The sequence below is a fragment of the Centroberyx affinis genome, unplaced genomic scaffold (genome assembly GCF_046629955.1).
Source record: "Centroberyx affinis isolate AG114_WGS23_722 - 3 ecotype Tasmania unplaced genomic scaffold, CSIRO-AGI_Caff_v1 ptg003671l_1, whole genome shotgun sequence".
Taxonomy (NCBI): domain Eukaryota; kingdom Metazoa; phylum Chordata; class Actinopteri; order Beryciformes; family Berycidae; genus Centroberyx; species Centroberyx affinis.
Genome location: NW_027281571.1, coordinates 103 through 21,591, shown reverse-complemented (window position 1 = coordinate 21,591; position 21,489 = coordinate 103). Strand labels below are relative to the sequence as shown.

Below are 21,489 nucleotides of genomic sequence, written 5' to 3'. Positions count from 1 at the left end.
CTTCTATCAATAAAAATGCTGTTTGGTAAAATTCTGAACGCTACAAACTGGTCCAGCTGCATCTGATCTTGATCGTGTAGTATTTCATAATTTTATTTTTAATGTTATTTTTATTGCTTGTATTATCTTTTATTGTTTATCTTTTATTATCTTAACTACCCATCTTTTACTGTCGTCTTATTCAATTAACTTTGGGGGTTTTTTTTGGTTGTTTTGGTGGGCATTAGCATTTGATTTGTTTGAAAGGTGCTATATAAATAAAGTTTGATTGATTGATTGATTGATTGGTCAGTAGTTTATATTCTGGTTTTCATGGCTGTCAAGAGCCGAGTTAAAACTAAGTGGAATATTGCTTTAAAGCTTTTTCTCAAGAGACTCACGTTCTCAAAAGAAATGTTCTCAAAACTGATGTACTGGTTGTTACTGAGGTTTATCAAACAAAACTCTGTTCCTGTTTTCATGCTAATGCTAATGCTAATGCTAATGCTAATGCTAATGCTGTTCTAAAGCAGCGGGTCTCAAACTGGTCGGGACAATACAGATACAACAAGAGGATTGTGGGAGCTGTGTGAAAGCTGTGAAAGGTGTGAAGATTCATAGCTGAAGCTACAACATGCAACTTTTTGCCCTTGAGGTACAAAGTGTATTGTTAGCTCCGCCCTCCTCCCACTCAGTTCCCGCCCCCCAACACCTGTCAGTCATCTTGAAGATGGCCACTCGCCTCAACCAACTGACTGTTGGCCCCGCCCACAACAAATAGGTATACGCCCCCAAAACGTCCCAACATCTACTAACGAATCCTACCCAGGACCTTTGTCATGTGTCATCCCCCTCTCTCTCTCTCTCCCAATCGTATGTCTCCCTCCACTTTCATCTAATAAAGGCAGAAATGGCCAAAAAAAATTATCGTAAAAGAACAACAAAAAACGTCCCGACATCATTGAAACGCCAATTTCAGGCAAACAGGGGAATTTAGGCCTGAACACACAGAGTCAGTGTCAACAACGCTGTGGGAAAAATAGAAGCCAGGTTTAAATCGCTTTTGAACCTAGCCATTGTTTTCTGTTTTCTGTGTGTGTGTGTGTGTGTGTGTGTGTACAGGGAGGAAATGCGTTTGAATGAGCCCAGTATGCGAGCGGCCACTCCTTCTCTGTGCTTCCCTTCCTGGCAAACAGGAGCTCTGATTAGCATCTCTGCCTCACCAGCATCAACAGAGTTCAGGACGGGGTGAGAGGGTTCAAACCTGAGACTCACTCTTTATTTCTCTTTAAATAATGTCCCACCGTCAACAGATGTGACTGTAATTTTATGGAATCAGGTTTGTGCCATACATAAATACATGCACACACACTCTCGGAGTCATTCCTATGTTCCCAGGGTCCTATGTTCCCCAGTTCTAGGGTTAGGGTTAGGGTTAGAGATCTTCAAAATCAAATAAAATGATAACCATTGGTTTTGTTGTGTTTATATAGCTGTTCCAATGAAAAAGAACTGGATAATATTTATGAAATATTTTAACTTGAAACAGGTCAAATTTGACCCGAATACAACAGGGGGGTCAATGTGTGTTAACAGAATATTGAACTGGGGAACATAGGACCCTGGAAACATACAGTAGGACCTTGGGAACAAGGGACCTTGGGAACTTAGGACCCTGGGAACTTAGGACCCTGGGAACATACTGTATATATGCTCCCCCACTGTCCCATATTGACTGCTAGCATGGAAGTGAAGCACATTATGGATCAGTAGTTAGGAGTTAATTAAGATATTTCCTTATAAAGAGTGACGACCCAGTCATGACAGAGAAGAGCTGAGTGGGTGATAGTGGAAAAAGGCAGAGCAGAGCGAACTGCTGTTACTTCAACTCAACATGAGTCAGCAGAGACTTTGCAGGTGAATCACAAATCTTCCTTCAACCGGGCTGGATAAAGATAGCTGAGTCAGCTTGTTGTGGTGTGGCTGTAGATCCATTCAGTAACGTTCTCAGTAAAAGTGAATAGTGTGATAAGGTGGATTTGTTTCCAAATGTAGGTTACTGTGACACAGTAAACTGTCTTGTCTTTAGCCCTAGTCTCTACTCCAAAACATGAAGAGTTGGAGCTTGAGAAGAGTCAGCTCAGTTAACCTGAACAAACTGTTAGCTAGCTAACTAGCCAGCAAACACACTGATGTTAATGTGAACATGCTAACGCTAGCTGCTACTAGATATGTTAGCTAGTGTGCTAATCAGATGTGTTAACAACAAGACAGTGATGGTGAGCTGACCAGATGCTATGGTTAGCTAGCTAACAAGCTGACATTATCTAAACACTAAATCAATCAGATGGATCAGTGATGAAATGATCAGTTCAGTCAGAAACAGACATTTTGTACATTTAGAAACACAGACTGCTGTTTACAACCACTGTTACCTAAGAGCTGTGAAACTACACTATGGCCGCCAGAAGTTGTGTTACATCACCTTGGTCTCAGAACAAAAGTTACCTGCACCACCAACATCTACAAAACGCTGTACAGGAAATACTGCTTATGTTAATGTTAAAGGAATAGTTCCTCCCCCTCATGCCAGTTGAAACACAGGTGAAGTTTGTCCATATAACACACAGGGAGGCTGCAGCACAACTCCATAGCAGCCTTCTCCAAAACAACTGAAGTCAGTGGGGACCAGCAGCCAGTTGCACCAGCTGAACGTAAGCTCCATCGTAAGTTAGGGTGTAAAGTCTACACTAACTGTTACGTTGAAACTAGTTAGTTTGACACTAAAGTTGTGTCTTTGTTTAGTTGCACCATGAGACTTAAGGTACATCTTAACTAGTAGAGCGTAAACGGACCACTAACCAAAACATTGTCGCAGACAGTGACGTTTTCCCCTGCCGCACCGTTAATATAGAACATGTTAATATAGAACCTCCTTGATAGAACCTCCTTGGGCCGCACCTAGAGCTAAAATCAACGACTATCATCTAACCATGGCTACGCGATAGCAACAGAAAAAGATTAGAAACCTTGGAAATTTGCAAACCTCTACAAACACATCAACAAATAGGTACGTTAACGAGTATAAAGTAGGCTGTAAGGATTCATGTTAGTTTGCCTCCTGTACCAGTCTAGCCTAGATAGTAGCCTACAACTAGGCTAGAATTAATATAACGTTAGACAACAAGTGACATCAAGCGGTTTAACCGTTATTTTCAATGGAGCAAAAGTTAGGCATTTCCCCCTCAGTAACCATTATTGATGGCTAAAGAAAGTTGTAGACTTGTTATTCGTCAGTTCAGTGATCTAAACTCATGTCCAAGATATAAGTCAGTGGTTCCTCCTGTCCCCCCGCAGTGTTGTCGCTCTCCATACCACCTGAATGTCTGGAGCATCTCTCCTTAGCAAGTGAAGTGGAGCAATATTCACATCGGAAATGTAGCTTGTTACATCATCTGGGAGACTGAAATGATTATTGAAATGTGCATGACAGACACGTGGAAACGTTATGAAATCGCTGTATAAAGTACGTATTCTGCATAGATGAATACAAATAATCACCCCAAGTGTCTATAATACTCTATAATACTGGGTAACACCCAAGTCTGAACGCACCACCGGGGAAGCCTATAACATGTAGACTAATTTAGGCTCCGATGCTGTGTGCGTATCTCTGCTCGGGGAAAACGAAAGCACGAGTATAAATCAAAATCATCATACGGTTCAAAATGATGTAATCCGTCACGGAGGACACGTTGCCGGCATAAACCGCCCTGGATTTGTCCCTCCTGCTCCTCCAGCAAGTTAAAAATGTCTGTCAAATTGATGCGCCGTGCCAACTGTTATTTTACGGAGGACTTTACACCTAGTAGGAGGCAGGTGTAAGTTTTAAGTTGTAACTTAAGTCTACGTTGTAACTATTTCAGTTGGTGCAACCGTTAAAATTTTAGTAATGCGTAAACTCGGACTTACTGAGACTTTACGTTCAAACTAGCCTACGTTTGAACTTAAGTTCAGCTGGTGCAACTGGCTGCAGTTCTTCAGAGTTCCACAAAGACCTACAGTATATTTACACCATCATTTAGTGCAAATCTGAACTACAGCTGATTGATTTGCAAAAAATAATGGTGTATAGGTCTTTCTATTCACAGTGTGATTGTTTGTCTGTTTTTGTTTTGGAGCTCTAAAGAACAGGTCCCCATTGACTTCAGTTGTTTTGGAGAAGGCTGCTACCAAGTTGTGCTGGCAGCCTCCCTGTGTGTTATATGGACTAACACATTTCACCTGTGTTTCATTTGGCACGAGGGGGAGTAGATGATGACAGAATTTTCATTTTTGGGTGAACTGTTCCTTTAAGTTTCAATAGCCTGCTGCTTGTGAAACTACAGGGCCTGGGGCCAAAAATGAATTGTGGGTCTGTTTGTGGTGAGTAGTCTGTCTCAGGGGAGAGTTCACAAAGTTTGGGTCCTGGCTGCAAATAATTTAAGAACCAAGCTGACAGAGTTGGTGTACAGCAGTTCAGACCCTAACCAACCTTCAACAGGAAATTAATCAAAATTAGATGATTGGTCTTGACCGTTGAAACATTTGAACTCTCTTCCTCTTTGCAACTTTTGGCGTCCTTTTGAGAGCCAAAACCCCTTAGGTTGGAAAGTTACCAGGATTCAATTTGAGCAAACAGGATGAATCTACAGGGTCTCCTCTAGACGAGATGGGAAGCTCTTCTCTGTTGCAGCCACGCTTAGTGATTTAGACTGATAAGACGGGGGGGGATTTTTGCATTAAAAAAAAAGTCAAAGGCATATTCCCCACACTGCCAAAAATCTAGTAGAAATAATCAATTCATTAGCCCAAGTGCATAGTGACAAACTTAAAGATTTTTTTGCGTCTCGCCTATTCTGTCTCCTTCGCAGGCCTTCCTGCTCTCTCAGTGAAAGAAAAGTGGACTTCCCGCTTCCCATAAAAAACAAGAAAACGCTGAGTGGACGATCCAAATATCACAATATTGTTTCAGCGTTGCCTGCTGACTCAGTCTGTCTGCAGCTGTGAGCTCATTGGTTTAAAGGAAATCCTCTGTGCGGATGATAAGCAGCTAGAACGCTGAACTCTCAGACTCAGAGATGTAGTCTTAACTGTTACCCCACATGGAGAGTATCTATCTATCTATCTGTGTGTGTGTGTGTGTGTGTGTGTGTGTGTGTGTGTGTGTGTGTGTGTGTGTGTGTGTGTGTGTGTGTTTGTGTGTGTGTGTGTGTGTGTGTGTGTGTTTGTGTGTGTGTGTGTGTGGCTGTGTCAGCTGGTTATCAGTTCCACTTCAGAATAAACATTAGAGAGGACGGGACAGAGATAAAGTCTGCTACTGATAGCCTTTCATGTCCTCTTGAAGTCCTCACACACACACACACACACACACACACACACATACACACACACACACACACACACACACACACACACACACACACTCCAGGGCACAGAGAGGTCAAAAACAACCTACACACACCCTGCTGATTGATAGCGTCCAAGGCATTTTTCCTCTAATTCCCCCTCTCCTCTACATTGGATCTACTTTCCATTCCCCCTCCTTTTTTTTTCCATTCCAAACTCCCATATCACTCCTTCTCTTCTTCTCTTCTTCTTCTTTATGTTTCCCTTCACATTCTCAGAGCGAGACGCCACGCTGGGCGCGTTGCCAACAGGGCGTTAACGGTTTTTGACTGATGATACAGCTCGCCATGATAAAACGTACAACACTGTTTGGTTTATTTTGCTTGATATTCATACCTGCCTGTATCTGGAGCGACTTCATTCACTCCAAGCATATTTGGATCGACTTATTTGAACTTATTTGAACAAAAGAGGTGTAGTTTAGTTCGGTTAATTTGTCCAGGTGAGAACGATGACCTTTGAACTCTGGTGTCACCAAATAACGGCACCGAGAGTCTCGGTCCTCCAACAAGAGAACTGAGGTGCGGTTTGTTAGGAGTGAGAACGAAATCTGAAACAACTACAGGAAACTGTGAAAATGCAAGGGATTATGGGTAGAAAGAGATGGATGCAGGTGCCTCATGCTTGGAAAGCCCAGCAGAACAAAATGAAGTCTGGGCTGATGCTCATATTCAGCTGTTTCTTCATGTGTTCTTAACTGGTATGAACACCACAGAAGAAGAGACAGACAAGTCCATCATGCTGAGATAAAGTTAGAGACCGGAATCAGATTAATTCCCCCTGAAACTAACGATTATTTTCATTGTTGATTAATCTGTCGATTATTTTCTGGATTAATCGATTAGTTGTTTGGTCTATAAAATATCAGAAAATGGTGAAAAATGTGGATCAGTGTTTCCCAAAGCCCAAGATGACGTCCTCAAATGTCTTGTTTTGTCCACAACCCAAAGATATTCAGTTTACTGTCATAGAGGAGTAAAGAAACCAGAAAATATTCACATTTAAGAAGCTGGAATCCGAGAATTTTGACTTATTTTTCTTAAAAAATTACTCAAACCGATTAATCGATCATCAAAATAGTTGGCGATCAATTTAATAGTTGACAACTAATCGATTAATCGATTAATCGTTGCAGCTCTAAATCAGATTTATTTTGACTCTCTAACCTGATGATGACAGGTCACCAAAACTCTGTCCAATAAAAGAGCTGCTTGGGAGTCATGTGACTTTTGTTTACAAGTCCTGGTTCTCTTCTAATTGGTCAGTTTGAACCTAAACGAAACAAAAAAACAAAAACACAACAAAGTCAACTTTTCCACTCTGGTTCAAATCAAAGAAAATCAGCTGTGGGTGTGATCGCACCCTGGGAATATTTCACCAGAAAATGAGACATAAATGATGTCACAGTAGTGAATATGACACCAATCCTCCCTCCCTCCTCACAGTTTCTTCCTTCTTCCTTGTTCCTTCCCTCCATCCCTGTCATTCCTTCCTCCTTACATCACTCCTTCACCGCTCCGCTCCCTTTCATTCCTTCACTCCTACCTCCCCCTCCCCTCCTTTCTTCCTTCCCTTTCTCCCCTCCTTTCCTCCCTTTCTCCCCTCCCTCCTTTCTTCCTTCCCTTTCTCCCCTCCTTTCCTCCCTCTCTCCCCTCCCTCCTTCCCTTTCTCCCCTCCCTTCTTTCTTCCTTCCCTTTCTACCCTCCTTTCCTCCCTCTCTCCCCTCCCTCCTTTCTTCCTTCCCTTTCTCCCCTCCTTTCTTCTTTCCCTTTCTCCCCTCCTTTCCTCCCTCTCTCCCCTCCCTCCTTTCCTCCTTCCCTTTCTACCCTCCTTTCCTCCCTCTCTCCCCTCCCTCCTTCCTTCCTTCCCTTTATCCCTCCTTTCTTCTTTCCCTTTCTCCCCTCCTTTCCTCCTTCCCTTTCTCCCCTCCTTTCCTCCCTCTCTACCCTCCCTCCTTTCTTCCTTCCCTTTCTACCCTCCTTTCCTCCCTCTCTCCCCTCCCTCCTTTCTTCCTTCCCTTTCTCCCCTCCTATCCTTCTTCTTCCCTCTGTCCTTTCCACCTTCACTTTCTCCTCTCCTTTCCTCCCTCTCCCCCCACTTTCCTTCTTCTCTCCTCCCTCTCCTCCTCCTTCCCTTTCTCCTCTCTCTCCCCTCCCTCTTTTCTTCCATCCTTTCCTCCCCTCCTTTCCTCCTTCTCCCCTCTGTCCTTTCCACCTTCCCATTCTCCCCTCCATTCCCCCCTCCCTCCCTCTTCCTCTTAGATGTGTTGATAGACTGGAAGTTGAGCATAAACACATTAGAGGATGAAGGACTTGACTTGAGATGTTTATTTTGACTACTGGTCTGTCTACTTCTGTCTCTCTCTCTCTCTCTCTCTCTCTCTCTCTCTCTCCCTCTCTCTCTCTCTCTCTCTCTCACACACGCACACACACACTTGACTTAAGCTCTCCTCTCTTCAGTGAAGCTACAGCACATTAGCTTTAATTTGTTAAGGCATGCCTCATTTTCACTCTCGATTACTGCTGGACCCTGTCATTTCTCTCTCTCTCTCTCTCTCTCTCTCTCTCTATCTATCTCTCTCACACACACACTGCGTGCATAGACACACACACTCAAACCTCTCTCTATCTCTCTCAATCACTCACTCTCACACAGGTATGCATGCAAAAACACACGTACATACTTTCTCTCTCTCTCTCTCTCTCTCTCTCTCTCTCCCCCCTCACTCGCTCCTGCACACACACACATACACACACACACACCTATTATCTGAAACCTTGACCCTGGAGTAGTGAACAAGCGGTCAGGAAGCTGGAGGCTTCCTTTGGACCCTTAGCATTATGTGTTTCCTGTCTGGACCGAATGCTGTGACACACTGCCTGTGTGTGTGTGTGTGTGTGTGTGTGTGTGTGTGTGTGTGTGCAGAAGTCTGCGCGTGTGGGGGAGGCTTGTGTGTGTGTGTGTGTGTGTGTGTGTGTTTGTATTGAAGTCTCTGTATGTGTAGAAATCTGTGTGTTTGTGTAAGTAAAGATCTGAGTACGAGTGTGTTTACGTGAGAGTGAGAGCGAGAGCGAGAGAGATAGAAATCTAGAAAGGCATGCAGAGAGAGAGAGAGAGAGAGAGAGACAGAGAGACAGAAAGAGAGAGACAGAAAGAGAGGAATCAAAAGAAAGGCTGATCGAAGGAGGCAGGCGTCTAAAACGAGGCAGACAAATCCCTCTCAGTGTGCGTCTGACTCTCCGGCAGCTAGACGGCACGCTCCGCTAAACCTGCTGAGGAGAAAAAAAAAACACAGAACAGAAAGGATGAAAAATGATCTGAAGAGCAGAAAACGGGAGAAATCCTCCTCGGTCTGAGTGATTCTGGCAGAGAGAGCGAGAGAGAGAGTCTCCAACAGGCAGCGATATGCTCTGAGTCAGTCTGAAGTCTGAACCGGACTGGAGTGCACACGTCATGGATCTGCTGCCGGTCTTGGCCTCCACAGCCAGCATGCTGAGGGAGAGCGCTGCCGTTCAGACCATCAGGAGGAGGCTCAACAGGAGGTACACTGCAAAAAAAATATTAAGGCAGTTCAAACTTAAAAACATAAGTTTCCTTGCCGCCTTAAAATTGTGAGTTGACTGAATATTTAGGTCAAAGGTCATTAGTCAGTTCTAATGTAGAAAAGCTAACTGAGTGAACTGAAGACAATAAGTTCAATCAACAAATGTCTAGTCATGCTGATTCGCGTTTCCAAGTTGAATGCATTAATTGATGAACTGAAATCCAGTGTTATTTATTTTTCCACAAGGTTTGCCAGGTTTAAGTTTGAGTTCCTCTTGTGTCACATGATTAACACACAGTTCAGCATATAGTCTGCAGCTGCAAGACACTTCCTTGTAGTGGATTGTACTTGCCATGTGCATCAGAGAGAAACTACTGTACTTGATTATGAATTGCCAGATACATAGATAAGATAGATAGTAGATTTTATCATGTTTTTTCTTCTTTCAAACCAGAAGAAGGAAGTTAAACCGACTGCAATGCATACTGCTAATATACTTTAGTGAATAAAAGTTGAAAAAAAGTTTAGTGAATGCTTTATAAGGTGTTCTTTCAACTCATAATTTTAAGTCACAAGATGTGAACTCGTGATTTTAAGTCATGGAGCTCATAACTAGCACTTTTAAGTTGAAATTGACAAACACATCTATATACATTGTGTTAATGGATAAAGATGAGATGATTTCACTAAATTGCACTAGTTTTTACTTTTTACTGAGTTTTTACAGTGTATAGGCGGCAACTGAGGAGAGTCTTTCCGAAAACTAGATACACACCGTTTTAAAAAAAAAAAAGGTCTTTAAAGGTGATTGATAGGACAAAATGAAAAAAAAATATGCCACTTTGGAAATGATAGTGGGTTAGCTGTCCTTGACTGACAAATACAGACTGAATCCTCTATGGACAGGTGAACTTCAGGTAATTCTTTTTTCCCCCCAGAGAGATACAGTATATTGCATTTTGGAAATTAACTTTTAGTTTGCTCAGTGGGAAACAGCATCAGCCTGCTGCCATCCGCCATGCTGATGATCATTGGCTGGTTGAGCTTCAAAAGGAAATCCTGTGTGGTTCAATGGGTAGAGTGTGTGTGTGTGTGTGTGTGTGTGTGTGTGTCTGTCTTCTCCTCACCTTTGTATTAGATGATGGCCTCTCCGCTTCTCCTCTCCTCTCCTCCTCTCCTCTCCTCTCCTCTCCTCTCCTCTCCTCTCCTCTCTCCTCTCCTCCTCTCCTGTCCTCTACTCTCCTCTCCTCTCTTCCTCCTCTCCTCTCCTCTCCTCTCCTCTTCTCCTGTCCTCTTCTCCTATCATCTCCTCCTCTCCTCTCCTCTCCTCTCCTCTCCTCTCTCCCCTCTCCTCTCCTCTCCTCCACATCTTTCCATGGTATTTTGTTTGTTGTATTTCCTCACCTCCTCACCTCCTCTCCTCGTCTCCTTTCCTAGAACCATGTCGTCTCCTGAGGTGTGCTGGCCGGTGCCGATGCGAGCCATCGGGGCGCAGAACCTCCTCACCATGCCGGGAGGAGTTTCCACGGCGGGATACCTCCACAAGAAGGGAGGGAGCCAGTTCAGCCTCATGAAGTGTGAGTTCAGGATTACATTTTGTATTCTTACACGGCTTTGTTGAATACTCAATTCTGATTGGCCGATGGAAAGCATTTCTGATGTCTGTTATTTCAGAATATCAGAATATAGCCGACACTCTCATCCAGAGTGAAGGACTTGACTTGAGATGTTTATTTTGACTACTGGTCTGTCTACTTCTGTCTCTCTCTCTCTCTCTCTCTCTCTCTCTCTCTCTCTCTCTCTCTCTCTCTCACACACGCACACACACACTTGACTTAAGCTCTCCTCTCTTCAGTGAAGCTACAGCACATTAGCTTTAATTTGTTAAGGCATGCCTCATTTTCACTCTCTCTCGATTACTGCTGGACCCTGTCATTTCTCTCTCTCTCTCTATCTCTCTCACACACACACTGCGTGCATAGACACACACACTCAAACCTCTCTCTATCTCTCTCAATCACTCACTCTCACATAGGTATGCATGCAAAAACACACGTACATACTTTCTCTCTCTCTCTCTCTCGCTCGCTCCTGCACACACACACACACACACACACACACACCTATTATCTGAAACCTTGACCCTGGAGTAGTGAACAATGCTAAGGGTCCAACCTCTGGTTGACTACAGTGAGAGTCAACCAGAGGTTCAGTGGTTCTCAAAATGGGGTCCAGGGATCCCCAAGGGTCCTTGAGGGGTTCCCACCCAGGAGGTTCCCCAAGAAAATTAGAAATATTTGAATGTTGCTATAATTTTATTTACAAGAAATTATCCCATTTAGATAATCAGATTTTCAGATTTCAGATTTTCAGATTTATTTCTAAAGCACATTTAAAAACAACTCCAAATTAAAGACCAAAGTGCTGTACAAACCAGAGCAGGCAGTAAAATCACAATAAAAGACTAAAAACAAAAACACCAACACCAGCATCAACACACACAATGCGCTGTGTATAATGTATAAGATTGACTGTTCTAATCATAGTTTATTATCTCCCCACGCACTGTGGTCTGTTATATGATTCAATACTAAATCAGCAACAAAAAGCTACCCATATGAGTCGGTGGGATAAAATCAGATCAAAACGGGGTCTAATGAGTGTCTGTGTGGGGGTTCAGGTCATTGAAGACATTTGAGAACCCCTGAATCTGGGAAATAACATGACACACGGGGAAGTTCCCACTTCATCATGACTAGCTGCCAGACACATCGTGACACATCGTGACACGTTATGACTGGTTGGCAGAGGTTGAGGATGCCCAGTGCACAGCAGTTCTCTTCTCAGGTGCTGGTTAGAGCAGGAATTAATAAATAGTCCAATAGTTAATAAAAAGGTTCAGGGGACAAAGCATGTAGCTGCAAAGTCCCGGGTTCGAATCCAACCCAAGACCTCTGTCCCATGTGGTCTCCCTCTCTCTGTACCCCAAGCTTTCCTGTCTCGCTCCACTTTCAACTCTCTAATCAAGGCAAAAAATGAAAAAAAATATATATATATAAAAACAAACAAACAGTGAAAGTCTTCTACTGCACATCTTCATCAGTGAACTTGATGAGTTATCTTCACTCATATTAAAGCTGCACTAGGCAAGATATTGATGTGGAAATGCACTTGTCTTATCAGCCTAAATCAGGTGGGGCTGAGAGGGGATGAAGCTGCTGCCAAAACATGTTTACTCACCATCTGCACCCCTAGGTTATCCTTTTTTTTTTTTTTTTTGCATTTTTAATGCAGCTTTCCTGATTTTTTAACTTGATTTTTCTGATTTTTGAACTATGTAAAGTGTCGTGAGTCTGACAAAGGTGCTCTTAAATCAAATGTACTATTATTATTATTATTAGATTTGAGGAGTGTGTAGTTTACTGATTGAGTCACATTACATGATTTCTGGGTTTGAAATCACAAAATTCAAACAGTTATCCTTTTGTTGCCAACTGGGGCCATCAATATGCAAAATTTCCTATTGCAGCTTTAAAGATATGCAAATCTGAAACAGGTCTGAAGCCTTTCAGCATGTGCCAGAATACTTTCGATGATTTGTTGGCACTTAATATATTACCATTTATATCTCAGGCAGGAACCCCCCCCCCCCCAACTTCATCAACTTGAAGTGGCACTATGAAGTGGCACTATGTTAATTTGCATTGTCCCTTTCAAGTAAACTATATAAATAAATGAATAAATAAATAACCACTATGTAACTGTCTCGTCTGTCTTGCAGGGCCGCTGCGATACATCATCATCCACAAAGGCTGTGTGTACTACTTCAAGAGCAGCACCTCTCCGGCCCCACAGGGGGCGTTCTCCCTCAACGGCTACAACAGGTCAGTGACGTCTCTCTGGAAACACCTACTGCAAAACTTCCAATAGTGACCTGCTGCTCTCTCTGTTTTGACTCCCAGATTATGAAATCCACACATCTAATTCAGTCGACTGTTTTTAAAAAAAACACTTAAAAACCAGAGGTGTGACCAAGTCGACTTTGCTAGTCTCAAGTCAGTCTCAAGTCTTGAGGCACAAGTCTTAAGTCAAGTCCCAAGTCTAAATGTAGAGTTCCAAGTCAAGTCCAAGTCAAGTCCATCTCATTAATGTCAAGTCTCAAGTCTAAATGTAGAACAGCAAGTCAAGTCAGAACAAATCAAGAGTCCAGTATCAATTTAATATCTTAAAGAAAACTAAATATCTAGGACTTTTCAATGCAATATGGTTTTAATAGGATAAAAACTTGGTAAGAGCATCATGAGTTTGATTTCTATAATCAGTTTCAACTTCAATAAATTCAATCATTCCATACAAATTCAGAAAACAGAATTTAAATTCAGTCGTATGCTGGAACAAATCTCATCACTTTCAATCTGAGTCATTTACACAAACACAAGATCTCAAGTCGAGACTTTAGAAACCTTTTCAAGTCATCAGAGTACAAGTCAGAGTCGAGTCCCAAGTCACCAGAACCCAAGTCAAGTCAAGTCTCAAGTCTTCTCTTCATGCATCAAGTCAAGTCTCAAGTACTTAAAATAAAACTGTGACTTTTTACCAGCTGTATTTTGGTCTGCCTGCTTATATTTTATAGCTGATTTTTATGTAATGTATTTAATCTGCATTGAAGTACCTTGGTCCTGCTACTGTATTGCATCCCATTTTGCATGCTCTTTTATTTATTGTATTTATAAAGTATGTTCTTATTTTATCACGTGAAACATACACTATTTTGTAGTTTATATATTGATGTGTTGCTCCTCCTCCTCCTCAGGGTGATGAGAGCAGCGGAGGAGACGACGTCCAGCAACGTGTTTCCCTTCAAGATCGTCCACTTCAGCAAGAAACACAGAACCTGGTTCTTCTCTGCAGCCAGCGAGGACGAGAGGAGGGTGAGAGCACACACACACACACACACACACACACACACACACACACACACACAAACACACACACACACACACACACACACACACAATCAAATCTACAGATCAAATGTAGAGAGGGGGAATTAGAGGAAAAATGCCTTGGACGCTATCAGTCAGCAGAGTGTGTGTAGGTTGTGACCTCACTGTGCCCTGGAGTGTGTGTGTGTGTGTGTGTGAGCGTGTGTGTGTGTGTGTGTGTGTGTGTGTGTGTGTGAGTGTGTGTGTGTGTGTGTGTGAGGACTTCAAGAGGACATGAAAGGCTATCAGTAGCAGACTTTATCTCTGTCCCGTCCTCTCTGATGTTTACTCTGAAGTGGAACTGATAACCAGCTGACACAGCCACACACACACACACACACACACACACACACATACACACACACACACATACCAACACCTGCTACATCAGTGTTGCTGTCTTACAGAAATGGATGCGACACCTGCGGAGGGAGATAGACCATTATAACGACAGACGAGAATCACACATCCCAAGGTAAGAAAATCACATCAAATTTCACAATATTATGTATATTTTAAGCGTCATATAATTTGTCATATAGAATACGTTTAGCACATAAATTATAGTTGAGGGTTCATTTTAGGAATAAGTGACTGCACAAAGCTCATAACTATATTCGAATTATAAATACAATGTAAAAGCAGTGGAAAAAAGTTTGTGCAGAAGCTCCATCTATTCTGGATCATCTCATCTTCGTTTCCTTCCTCCACACTTCACACACTTCTCTTTTCTGACTGACTGAAGACAGACAGACTGACAGGTGGCTTAACCTGTGTGACTTTGGCCACTTTTAACTCTTTGTACCTTCAACTTAAAGTGATGTTGAACTGGCAGTCAAGACGATTGGAGAATTGCATTTATGTCTCTCTCCATTCACTGCCATTATAACGAGGAACAGTCTGAAAATCACACTTCTAGCACATATGCAAACAAGCTTATTGTATGTTTTGCATGTAAAACCTTATTCTGCAAAGTAGGGGAGAGTGGGGCATGTTGTCACACTTTTTTATCTCTCATACAATATATATATTTTCCTAGCTAGATTAAGCTCTTCTCTAAAAAATGGCATCTTTACATTTTGAATAATTTACTGGAAGAAAAAGTTATTACTGATGAAAAACCACTTTGTGACAATTTGTGACAACTTACCCACGTGACAACTTGCCCCGCTCTCCCCTAACTAATAACTACAGTGGCCACTACAAGGAAAAAAAGTACAATATTTCCCTCTGAAATGTAGTGGAGGAAAAGTAGAAAGTCTCACAGAATGGAAATACTCAAGTAAAGTGCTAGTTCCTCCAAAGTGTGTAGATTCATTTCAGTCTTCCAGGTAGTGAGAAACAAAATCCACTGGACTAAAAACTCATCCCAGAGGTTTCTTCAGTTCTACTTAGTGCTGGAGAAACGTCTTAATTTAAGTCCAGTGGATTTTGTTTCTATTCAGTCAACAAAACATCATATGTGTAATTCATGGCACAATTCAAACGGGATCAAACAATTATTTGTCTCTCGTCGTTGACTACCGTACATATTTTTTCCGAAATAAGGTCCCATGGTGGTCCACCGGAAGGGGAGGGGCTTAGGCTCTCTGTAGAAGACTTTACTGGGAATGAATGTCTTTATCTGAATGAATGTAAGTCAGTGTGTGTGGCTGGAAAACAGGACACATGCTCTGCACAGTAAAAAAAAACAAAAAAAAAAAAAAACCAAACGTTAAGAAGTGACTAACGCTGCTGAAAGCCGTTGGGCCACAGGAAGCCGTGACTCAGACTCAGTTGTGATCAAACAGCTCTGGAGCAGGATGACCCACATCAGCAGGGTTTCTCCAAAGCCTCTGACATCACTGCTGCTCCACCGCCATGCGTCAGGCTCCAACACACACACACACTCACACACACACACACACACACGTGGGAAAACCGCCACACACCTACTGCCTGTCCGTCTTGTCACACTCTCTCTTCTTGTCAATACAAAGGCTGCTGGAAGCTATGGGAAGTGGTTATCTATTTTTATCTTCTCTGCTCTCTCTTTTTATTTCCTGTATATTGTTCTATCTGGGTTTTTGTGTTACTACTCCATTGGCATTTACTGAAATTGTCTAAAACTGTCACACTGTATTCTGGGAAAAACTACATTTCTGATTTGCATCCGAGGCACAAAGTTTAAGGGTAACACTGTACAATAAGGGTCACTAAGTTAAGGGTTAGTTAATGCTTAATAAGCATTAACTAATCCTTAATTAACAGTTAACTAATGTGTAATTTACTAATGGTGTTCATGTTAACTAAGGTATTAATTTATACATTATTTAATAGTTTATAAAGATGACTATTAAATAATGTATAAATGAATACCTTAGTTAACATGAACACCATTAGTAAATGATTACCAGGGTTAGTTAATGCATATTAAGCATTAATAACTTAGTGACTTAACTTAGTGACCCTTATTGTAAAGTGTTACCAGTTTAAGGACTTGCTGTCTAAAACAGAAATCTAGCATGTTAATGTAGTAGAAATATAAAAGGAGTATAAAATATAGCATATTAATGTAGTAGAAATCATGTATTTGTTTGCTTGTTGTCTTTTTTACTTACATATTTGCATATTTATTTGCTGTTGATTTATTGGTTCGTTTTATGTACTTACAGTATGTCCAAAAAAGTAGAAACAAAATCCACTGGACTTAAATGAAGAGTTGTAGAGGTTTCCCCAGCACTAAGTAATATAATAATAATAATAATCTTTATTTGTATAGCACCTTTCTTAACAAGGTTACAGGGTGCTTGTACAAGTAAAAAATAAAATAAAAATACAGATAAAAGAAAGTTAAAAACATTAAAACAACATAATGCAAATACACAACACCAGTAACCAGTGGTACCCAAACAATAAGAGAAAACAATTATAACAAGCAACAAGCATAGAAGAACTGGAATTGTACATAGACTTTAATACAAGTGCACCAAGCTGCTGCCTTAAGAGATAAAAAATTAAAAAAAAAAAGTAGAAATGAATCATCTCTTGAATGAGCGATGAAACGTCTTCAACTCTTCATTTTTTTTCCAATGGATTTTATTTCCTACTACCTGGAAGACTGAAGTGAATCTACACAGATGCACTTACAGTATCTATCTATCTATTTATGTCATATATTATATCATATATTATAATAATATATGTCATATATAAGGCTTTCAGTTGAATCTTTTTCTGTGCTCCTGTAAATATTAACTGTGAACACGAACAGTTTTCCGACCGCTGAAAATTTTTGACAAAATAATAATCCATTAAATATAAAAATCTTCTTTGTTGCCGCAGTGACTCCGACTCTGATGCCGACAGTTTCTACGGCTCCATCGAGAGGCCGATGGATATTAAACACTCTGTCGATAACGCAGAAGATGGTAAGGATAGATTAACACACACACACACACAACACACACACACACACACACACACACACACACACACAGACACACACACACACACACACACACACACACACACACACACACAAATGTCATGCATAATGTTATTTATTTCTTTATTTCTTTATTTAATCATCTTTAATAATAATCTTTATTTTTATAGCGCTTTTTCAAAATAGAGTTTACAAAGCTGCTTTGCAGATAAAAGAACAGCAAAGGAATGAAATAACAAAACAGGAATAAGAGAACAAAAGGAAAGAAGAAGAAAAACAAGCAGCTCAGAGCATCAATAAATAAACGCATGAAAATTGGGTCTAAATTACAAAATTGCTTAAGTTTAAACAAATGATTTTTTTTTTTTAATTTATGTTATTAATTTGTGTCTCTTCTCTTTGTACAGATTACATGGAGGATGAAGATGATGAAGATGAGGAGGATTATCTGAAGCCTGACAGCGACTGCTCACCAACATCCACAGGTGCCGTACACACACACACACACACACACACACACACACACACACACACACACATAAGCATGCATATATGTACCAACACGCAGTGGTGGAAAGTAACTAAGTACATTTACTCAAGTACTGTATTTAAGTACAATTTTGAGGTACTTGTACTTTACTTGAGTATTTCCATTTTATGCTACTTTGTACTTATACTCCACTACTCCATTTCAGAGGGAAATATTGTACTTTTTACTCCATTACATTTGTTTCACAGCTATAGTTACTAGTTACTTTTCAGATCAATATTTTATATTTAAAACATTTGATCATCTTTATAAAATAACTATAAAATAGCATTGTTATAGATTAGACTACCCAAAAGTATAGCTAAATTGTTAAGATTAGCTTCACGTTGACAACTTTAAAATGCTGCTTACATGTACATGTATGTCAATAAATCAGTATTAATATTCCAATAATTTATGAAAAATATAACTCTCTAAATGGGGACAGTTTGCATAATGAGTACGTTTACTTTGATACTCTAAGTACATTTTGCTGCCAATACTTATGTACTTTTACTTAAGTAAGATTTTGAAAGCAGGACTCTTACTTGTAATGGAGGATCTTTACATTGTTGTATTGCTACTTTTACTGAAGTAAAACATCTCAGTACTTCTTCCACCACTGACAACATGTTTACATTTTAGTCATTTTATCTGACTCTCCTATCCAGAGTGACTTACAGTGAGTGTAACAGAATAAACTTCAGTTCCTAGATCATCAACATTACAGCCAACAGTAAGGAGGTCAAAGGTCAAAGGTCAAAGCCAGAGTGCCTTGACAATATTCCTGACATCCTGGAATGATCATGTAGAGGAAAAAGAGATGAAATAAGAGCTGAGAGAGAGAGAGTGGGAAGGGATTTGAGTCTAGTATTGGTTTATTATTGGTTTATTGGTGTATTACTTCCCGTCACTGATTGGATGTCTTGGTGTCCCTGTTCCAGGCAGACCCACCGGCCCGCCCCCCTCCTACCCCCCTCCCCCGGTGCCGGCGGCGCTCCAGCACCGGCAGGACTCAGCGCGGGTTTCCACAAAGGCCCGCCTCCTCCCGTCCCGCCGCACAACAAAATGCCCACCGGCCCGCTCCCCAAAAAGCCGCCTCCGCCTTTCCCCCCTCCCTGCGTCCAGAAGGACCCCCCCAAGGGCCTGCCCCCCCGCTGCCCTTCGCCCCCCACCTGCAGACGCCCTCGTCCCTCTCGTCCCTCACCCCGCCTCCCCCGCCGCCGCCCAACGCCAAGCGGTCGCTCCCGGGCAGGATGGCGTCGTTGCCGGAGCCCGGCAGCGACAAGAGGGGGGGGAGGCCTCTGCCGGCCGTGATCGTCCAATCCCCCGCCACTCTGCCCATCTGCCACCAATTAGAAAGCAGAATGGTCCTGAACGGCCCCTCCCACAGTTCCGCCGGGGGAGCCACTCGCCGGGCGTCAGCCGCCACCTGGGGCTCGGCAGGCCGGGGCCCCCGCTTCCTCCTCCCCCTAACGTCGGGGGCTCGGCCCGCGGGTTCCTCACCCCCCGGTCCGGGACGTCGGACCCCCCGCCGCCCGCCCACTCGCCCCCCTCCCTCCCTCCTCCCCTCTCTCCGCATCTTAAACCCGGACCGCACAAGCCCAAGCCTCCTCCGCCGAGCTCAAGCCGCCCGTCCCGACAGCCAGGCCCAAGCAGGGAGGAGCCTCACTCCAGTAAGTTCTACTCACACACACACACACACACACACACACACACACATACACACACACACACACGCACACACACACTGACTGGCTCTGCACTGTGTGGTCCAGTTCTGAGGCGTCCCATTAAGAACTTTGCAGAAAAAAATCTTTACAGCACTTTGACTTCATGTGGACGAGCTTTCTGAAATCCTTCAACCCTTTTCTGTTACATGAGTAAAACATATTGTGTGAAAACATTTGCAATAAAGTATAAATCTCACCTTTGTGTGGCTTCTCCCAGGTGGTTTCATATGCATGTCTTAAAATGGCCGCTACTCTTCTTCTATGCCTCTTCTCTGTGCGGCCCAACGGGCTAATGCTAACGTTTTCTACTCGCCGTACAGACAAGAGGCTTAGAAGAAGAAGAGTAGCGGCCATTTTTAAGACAGGCATATGAAAACAAGTGAGACGAGCCACACAGAAAGGGATTTCAAGGATTTCAGGATTCTTTCAACTGAGGTTAAAACATAAAAAGCATCAAAATGTCATACGACAGCGACGGTTTACGGTTATTTTAAAGTCAGAATTTGCATCTTGCAGCTTTATCCCCTCATCCTACCAACATATTTAACATACAAGGACTACCGACTGGGTCCCTGGGGACCCCAAGAATAAACTACTGTAAGAAACAACCATCATAGCAAAATGTTAAGTTATTTCTTCTCAAACATTATTAGTTATGTAACAGATTATTATTATTATTTTAGGAAAGTTACAGTTAATTAAATGCTGTATTGTATTTATGACTTTGAACATCATCTTACCTTAGGAAGAGCAGTATTTAGGGTCACAGAGCACATGAGGAAAATCTGTGTCTGCTGCATCTGTGTCTGTCTCCTTCAAAATGACTGACAGAGTGCCCCTACCCCCCCCCCCCCCTGATAGTGTGTGAGACTTTAAATTAGGACCCATGGCAAACATGAACTCAATAAAAAGTTCCATCTATTAAAACTGCATAGGCAGAATTAGGTGCTTTTGACTGGGGTCCCCCAGGACCCGATACATTGGTATTTTTTAAAAAGCACCAATTAAAACAGAAACAGAAAACAATGATATGAAGTCATTAGGAACAAATTGATTGACAAAGTCATGAAAAATTGGAATGATAGAATAAAGCACCTGTGAGATATGACAAAAAGTATAGCTCTGGGGTCTGCGGGTACCCCAGAGGGAGGATGAGGGTTAACAGATGGGACAGTCTGCATGTGTGCCCACTATAACCCTGTTTTCCCCTCAGAAGAGCGTCTCCAGAGGGACAGAGCTTCCGGACCTCAGGAGAGGAGCTGCCGGCCGACATCAGGAGGAGACGAGACCCAGCCAAACCCGGCGGAGAGGAAGAGTACGACGAAGACTACGAGAACGTAAGAGCTGCTGAACCGCCGAGTCGACTGTTATTAACTTTCCCCCCCGAGGTCGCTAACAAACAACACATATCACTTGAGGAAACTGCTCTCTACTCTTTTCTGCTCAATTAAACTCTACTTCACTTGATTTTTTTCTGGTCGACTCTAGTCAATAACACTCTATTGAACTTTTGTCTACTTCATTGATTCAATTATTCATTTGTATTTTGGCATCGGTTTCTCTTCAGGAACTAATTAATGTTTTATAACTTGGCCCTCCATCCTGCCTCCATTGTAGAATTAAAAATGACAAATTATCTAAATAAGATAAGATTGTAAAACCTGACAGCTGCTGTTACAAAGCAGCTGCTGGCATGAAAGTAAGACTGAAATATTATTGAATGTATTTGTTATCATTAAACCTTTGTCAGCACAATAACCACCATTAAGAGGAAAGCAAAGGAAAATCTGTATTTTTCCAAATAGTCATGAACTTGAGGAAACAGTTTATTCTCAATATGGATA

General features: G+C 42.0%; 1 pseudogene; it reads left to right on the top strand.

Moving 5' to 3' along the window:
* Window positions 1-8,765: 8,765 nt before the first annotated feature.
* Window positions 8,766-20,982, top strand: LOC139661952 (SH3 domain-binding protein 2-like; annotated as a pseudogene).
* The last annotated feature ends 507 nt before the right edge of the window (window positions 20,983-21,489 follow it).